The sequence below is a fragment of the Haplochromis burtoni genome, unplaced genomic scaffold (genome assembly GCF_018398535.1).
Source record: "Haplochromis burtoni strain Fernald_Lab_line unplaced genomic scaffold, NCSU_Asbu1 Contig_3530, whole genome shotgun sequence".
NCBI classification, from domain to species: Eukaryota; Metazoa; Chordata; class Actinopteri; order Cichliformes; family Cichlidae; genus Haplochromis; species Haplochromis burtoni.
In genome coordinates this window covers 1-6,588 of record NW_024585891.1, presented here as the reverse complement: position 1 = coordinate 6,588, position 6,588 = coordinate 1, and the positions used below count along the sequence as shown (strand labels likewise).

At 38.5% G+C, this 6,588-nt stretch overlaps 1 long non-coding RNA gene across 1 annotated transcript; it reads left to right on the top strand.

Moving 5' to 3' along the window:
• The first annotated feature begins 2,469 nt into the window (after positions 1 to 2,469).
• On the top strand, positions 2,470 to 6,110 carry LOC102297818. Its single transcript, XR_318152.3, has 3 exons — positions 2,470 to 2,653; positions 4,378 to 4,572; positions 4,691 to 6,110. It is a non-coding gene; the product is annotated as an uncharacterized LOC102297818 (long non-coding RNA).
• Positions 6,111 to 6,588: the final 478 nt, after the last annotated feature.

Here is a 6,588-nt window from a genome sequence, read left to right as displayed (position 1 = left end):
ACCTAAAGCTGGGCAGACACTGTGCGATTTTTTCAGTCACGTTATTCAGCTCCTGCTCAAACTGCACGATTGACTCGCAGGGGTTAGAAGTTGGTAGGTCATGATGCAGGTCTCACACTATACCGCCCGATGCTCTGATGCGACCTGAGAGCTCACACTGTGCGTCCATAACATGAAGGTTATAGCAGAAAATCTGTCACTCGCTCTCGCTCTCTCTCTCTGTCTTTCACTCACACAGACACGCACACCACCACCATCAACTTTGCTAAATTGCTAATGAAAAACACTGATCAGGTAGCTGTGATTGAGCAGCAGTGTAGATCCAACTATTTTCACGGTTGTTGTGGTCATGATAATTTTGTGATGCCACATCGAAAAGGCTCGGATGAGCTTTCCAAAGTTCTACAAGTTGTGCCTCCATCGCTTGTGTCCAGATCACACGCTGCACTGCTGTGCTATTTCGTCTTTTTCACCGACGTTTACGTGTTTGCGCGTGAGCAGTTTGAGCGGCTGCAGTCGGTGAGACCCTCACGAGCGATTGATCACCAAAACAGTCGCATGACTCAAAAATCGGCTCAAAATGGGCCAAAAATTGCACAGTGTAAGCCCAGCATTAGAGCAGCAATGTTTGTTCACCTCAGAGAAAGGGAAGAATGGGAAAAGGAAAACACCTGGCTGGAAAAAGTTAATATGGGCATGTGCAGTGAATATCAGCGCTATGTGGCCAGAAGTGTGATAATATAACTTATTTTGTGTAATAAACAACTGCAAGGATAAATGATTACAACAAATAGATGACTAATACATAAAAGTAATACATAGATGAATAATGATGATGAGTTAAGATGCGTAATCATGGGAACAAGCGGGTTTAGAAACAGGAGCAGCTGATGAGTGTCTGAAATAATACCTCAACTGAAGCCAATTGTACTAAATGCACTAAATGTGCACTGTTACAAGAATGTTTTTCTTTCTATTAATTTATATAATTTTAAGTTAAGCAGGACAGAGTTCTTTTAAAGAAAGATTTACTTATATTCTCAAAAGTTAAGCATGACAGGCTTCTGTTTAAGAAAGAGACCAGTTTTACTGTGTTAATGTTGTCATTTTGAGCTAAAAATAAATGGCTAAATGATCATTTGTTTCCCATATGGTCATATCACAAAGAATAGAATATGCATCTCCTTATTTGGAGATGCCACTTCAAGTGGCTTTCGGTCAGACTTGCAGAAAGAGAGAAAGAGCTTCTCCAATCCCAAAATTTATGACCATGTTTACCTTCTGGTGCCTTCACTAGTGAGACAGACCCTAACCCGCAAATTCGTTAGAGAAGGGAGCTCCTCTCTATTTATGTCTGTTAGTATCTGAGTGTAGCAATCTACTTCTAATACTACTCTACAATGATTAACTATGTGCAATAAAGTATAAAACACAAATATGTGAAGCTAATTATGAGATATTTATTATTTATATTTATTGAGTCTGTTGGCATCATGAAAAGTTTATGAAAGACTCCACAAAGCTGGGGGGCACGGGCCGTGAGCACACAGGGACTCACCCTACTTAGACTTGCCTGAGTGGAGTCTTCTCATTTGTCTTTAAACCTGGGCATGAGTGAAAGTGATAGGTGGGGGAGGGGTCTCAGGACTTTCACAGGAGGCTATGGTGCAAGGTGGAGAGAGGGAGAGTGTAGTGTACCTGTGGATTGTAGGCTGGCTACAGGTAAGTCAGAAGGGGTAAGCATTCACTGCAGTGTCAAATCTGTTGAAAAACACATTCAAATCTCTGGCTCTGTCCTCACGCAGATCTATACAAAATCTGCCATAAAATCCTCATAGATCAATATCTTTTCTGCTTCACCTAATAAAGTTGACCCCTTATCAAATGATAAACCATTCAGTCAGTATTTCAGGATTTTAACCGTTTAAATGCCAGTTTCATTATTTGAATTGTCAATTATTTATTTTGAAAAATAATTATTATTATTTTCCATATAATAAAAAGTAGGAGGATGGAGCATGTGTCTTTTTTCTCTCTTCTTTTGGAAATTTATTGATGTAATGACCTTGTCCTCTTTCCACTAAAGATTTTTCTTAACTGGAAGTGACATGAGCTGCATGAACAAACATGTAAATGAATGACAAGGACAATGGTAAACAAATCACATAAAAATTGCAGAACAACTCTGTGTGTGCCAGCAGTGTGCTATAACTTTGTCTAATACTTATTGATATAAATATTAAACATTTTAGTATACTTATATTTATACCCAACAATTGAAAACAGACATAAATCTGAATAATTGATTTTAACAATACACTGTGTGTGTGTGTGTGTGTGTGTGTGTGTGTGTGTGTGTGTGTGTGTGTGTGTGTGTGTGTAGATTGTGTGCGGCGCTGTGGTGTGTGTGTGCGTGTGTGTGTGTGTGTGTGTGTCAGGTGGAAGGGTTAAATGCCAGTGTCCCTGAGTAAGTTCCACAGCATGCACATATTCATGTGGTAAAAAAGTTCAGTCTGTGTAAGTGTGGAGGTGAATGACTTCTTAGGCAGTATTTCCTGAACACAGCAATCCCTGATTTGAATAATGAGACTCTTTGGCCTTTCTTGGCTTTTTCTCCTGTGGCTGAATCCAAATGAATCTTTACAGCAGAATGGTAAGAAAGTCTTATTACTAGTTTCTGTCTTAATAATAGTTTACAGTAACAAACAGATGTTTAAACAGTGGATTGAAATCAGCCTTTTAATTGGTCAATGACACATTTATTCATTTTAATGCAGTGCTTTGCACATTCACTCAGCTCTCCCAGGAGAAGACACAAATCCTTTTTGGAGTTGTGTCAGAAACAACATTTGTTTAAGAATAGTTTTATGCAAAATGAAAGACGTCATCACATCATACAGCTGACATAGATTCTTATTTTTATTGTTTATGTTTAATATTTATAATCAAAAGTGGCGATGCACGTTATTTAATTTAATAGAACCACATAAAACTTTCATGTAGACGCCGGCCTCCATGGAGAAAAAGGCTGAAAGCAAAACTCATGAAAACCTGAAAGGATTTTAGTCATTTAACCCACTAGTTGCCAGACATGCTGGTGCGTCTAAATCACATGATTGATTTAAGAATATATGGCAGCAAGACCCACAATTGCTGAGTTTTTATTTCACCCTGTGTCAAAAGCGAGGACTTCAAACTGCATACCAATTTTTAAAATGTGTTGATCGGCCAAGTAAAACCAGAATTATAATAAATCATTTTTGCCAGTGAATGAGAGAACAGCAATTTTAACAGTTTTTTTTATATTTAATGTGTTTAGAGTGTGTAGTGTGGTTGCTGCTTTATGTTTTGTTTTGTGTGTCAAAACAATGAGGCTACTACTGAATGTCACAGATGCTGGCCAAAGAGCCATGAAAGGCAGATTGCAATGTAAACACTGTCTCCAGGTGGGCGACAGGAGGAGCGACACACCCTGGAGGTTTCAGGCATGTGATGTGATCATCTTTCTTGTGGCAGACAGGAGGCCTTGGGAACTGCCAAGTTCACAGTGTTGGCCAGCCGCTTGAAGAATCATAACCGAGAGATAGAAAGCAGTACTGGAAGAGCATATGGGAGAAGGATGCAACCCATAACAGCAATGCTCAGTGGCTAGTGGATCTAAGAACATACCACAGCAACCTCCTTGAACAGGGTCCAGTAATCATTACAGAGGTAAATATCCATGAGAGGAACTCCAGAATGAAGAGTTGGACTTCACCAGGCCCCAACATGATTCATGCCTACTTGCTGAAGAAGCTGACGGCACTCCATGAGCATCTGGCAGCACAAATGAACCAGCTGCTTCTGGGACCTCCAGATACAGACAGACAAACTAGTGATGGCTAACCAACCAGATATAGTAGCAGTGGACAATCAGAGAAAGACGGCTGTAGTAATAGATGTAGCTATACCGAACGACAGCAACATCAAGAAGAAAGAACACAAGTAGATGGAGAAGTACTGAGGTCTCAGAGAAGAGCTCAAGAAGATGTGGAGGGTGAAGGTAACAGTGGTCCCAGCGGTAATCGGAGCGCTCACTGCAGTGACCCCATAGCTGGCCGAGTGGCTCAAGCATATCCAAGGTACAACATCTGAGATCTCTGTCTAGAAGGGCGCAGTCCTAGGAACAGCTAAGACACTGAGCAGGACCCTCAAGTACCCAGGCCTTTAGTAGATGACCGTGGGGGCAAGAGGGGAATTTGTTTATATTGTGCGTGTGTGTGTCTGTGTGTTTGTTCCTGTCACACTCACAATTGCCCTTCAAATCTCATTTAACAAACTGCATCTTTTATTATAACATACTAATGGTCAAAATGCCTCATCTTTCAACAATTTCAGAAATAAAATGTCAACTGACACTTCCACCACTCAGAGGAACCACATATGAACCTGCTTATAGAAGTGTGTTTTCTCCCGGTGAGAAGATAAGAGTTACATGTGGGGAGGCATACTGGATTCTGAACACTCAGACCACCTTCGCTGGGACTACTTGCAAAAATGACGGAGACTGGACTATCAGACCAGTGTGTGAAGGTATAAAACTGCATCTGCTTTATACACATATTTCAAGGTTAAGGTTTCTTGCTTTGCAGCGGTTCATTTATACATGAAGATGATCTGCCCCTATTAGTTAGTCTATATCTCTTTCTAGAGGTTACATGTAGCCATCCACAAGCTCTGTATTTGGATTACTGGGGTGATTCTGGGCAACAACAAAGACTGGGTGACTCTGTCAGTTACACATGTGGATCAGACTACAGGAGTACAGATGGCGCTCCCTGGGCCACATGCACCAGAGATGGATGGAAACCAAATCCACTTTGTCAAGGTATTATGAGGTGTAGCTTGTTTTTCTTCAAATTCTGCTTTTATTTCTTTCATTTCATGTATTTGCAAAAATATGATTTAAAAAATCTTGTGAATAACTGCACATCTTTTCAAAACTTGTCTGTCAATAAATGAATGATGCATGTTATATTAAGTATACTGAGTGCTCACATAGAGAAGAAATGCACCATATTAGAGCCAGTCTACTCACCATATTATTGTGAAAATTTAGTTGGGATAAAAGAAAGATAATAGTGTCCAGTATAAATGGAAGAGAGGTTCTGAAGGAAGTTTCACTCCAATCTTTAGGGAAGATGGCCTGCATGGCTCTAACGAATGTAGAGGTAAGAATGTTCAGGATAAATGTGATTGTTCACATTCATTTGTGATATACTGCTTTTCTTGATAAAGCTAATTGTTGCAAGGTAGGGACTATTTATTAAATCTCAAACATAAATTTGATACCTGTCCAACATAGTTTATCATTAGTTACAATGAGTGCTAACCACTTTCTGAGCATAACAGAAGGATATATATCAAAAGGAGAGATCATAAGTAATATCAGTTGTTCAGTGGGCTGTTTGAATCAGAATTGGCAGTTTGTTTGACAAAGCAGTCTTAAAGGAAGATTGTATAGGATATCTAAGACAAATGTTTTATGGTGAAAAAATCTGGGTTTATGAAATTTTTAAATCATTGCATTCTGTTTATATTTACTTTTACACAGCACTAGAGCTTGGATCATGAATACAAGGGATAAATACGTTTATGACCATTGAGTTACTACTAACTCCTTATTATAGGGAATACTGAATCTGACTGTAAAGTAACTTATCAGTGCTTAACTAGAAGGAGAAGCCACGATTAAATGCACAGCTGAGAAATGGAAGAAGCTCAATATTCAGTGTATACGTATGTACATGAAAATAAACTATTGCATTGAATAAGCTTTAAAACTGGAGTCTTAAAAGTTAAAAACACTGCTGGCTGTCATTCTGCCTGCTGGCATAGTTCATCTTTAGTCATCTTTCTTTCCCCACCCTTGGTTAGGGGTAGAGAAAGAATATAGTCCTGCTTTGAGGGACAAAACAATGGAAATAATATAATGCAACATTGTACCAAAGACACAATCTTTAACTAACCTTAAATATACTGTTATACGGTAAAAACAATAACAGTAATAATAATTATATTTATAACAAGGTGCAATAATAATTAATGTGCAATAATAACAGTGTGCAATACACATACACTTTTTCTTCATTTTTTATTACTAAGTTCAGTTACTGTGTTGTGTTGTTTGTGTTGCGCTGTGATGTTTTGTATCGTATCGTGTTGTGTTATATTTAGTGCCGACATAGGACAGATTTCCAATTTCATTGTAGTGCTGTACTTAGTATGACTCTGCAATGACAATAAAGAGTTATCTAAAAGACTGGACATTGATTACATCTCCATTACAGCAATGAGAAACTGAATGCCTATTAATAATACATATTTAAAGAAAAGCTTGCTTAGTTTGAAAATGTAGTGAGAAAGTGTCTTATTTTTATTTATTTTTTTTGCCTGTCCCGTTTGGCTCTTTTGCCATCAGAATTGTTGTCTAAAGGCAAAGAAAGATGCCCAATGGATTTACTTTACCAAATTTGCCTATCCCAGCCTTGCCATAATGGTCCATTTGATTCACCTTTTATTGTTTATTTTATTTTCACTTATTGAATA